Genomic DNA, 472 nt, shown 5'->3' on the forward strand with positions numbered 1-472 from the left:
TTTAGAGTTAGTAAACAATCTGGAAGACCATGCATTTTTATTTTATTGTTCTGGGAATTATCTTTGTCTGGGTCGAAGGTTCGATTTTTCTCATGATTTTTTAAATACTATAGAACTTGGATAACATATGACTTGGCGTAGATAATGCTTTCAAAAAGCATTTTGCCGCTTTTGACTTTACAGGTATTGTACTTAGTTTGTAAACGGGTTTAGTAGGGGAGCCAAGGCTAAAAAAATGTCGAAAAAATTTTTATGATATAAAATTTTCGAATATATGGTCGATAGCCTGATATCTGAGGTTTATGACTCTGCTTATTGGACAAATGGGCTCAATTGCGAAAGAACCCAAAAACCCAAGATGGCCGCCATCCCTTATGAATATGCAATAAACGCATAAATTGTGAAAAATGCTTGATATTTTCAATTTGTTTCAGGGTAGATGTTTTTTATTGTCCATACATTGTGGAAATAT

This window comes from Lingula anatina, chromosome 5 (assembly GCF_051362555.1).
Source record: "Lingula anatina isolate TDL-2025a chromosome 5, LinAna3.0, whole genome shotgun sequence".
NCBI lineage: Eukaryota > Metazoa > Brachiopoda > Lingulata > Lingulida > Lingulidae > Lingula > Lingula anatina.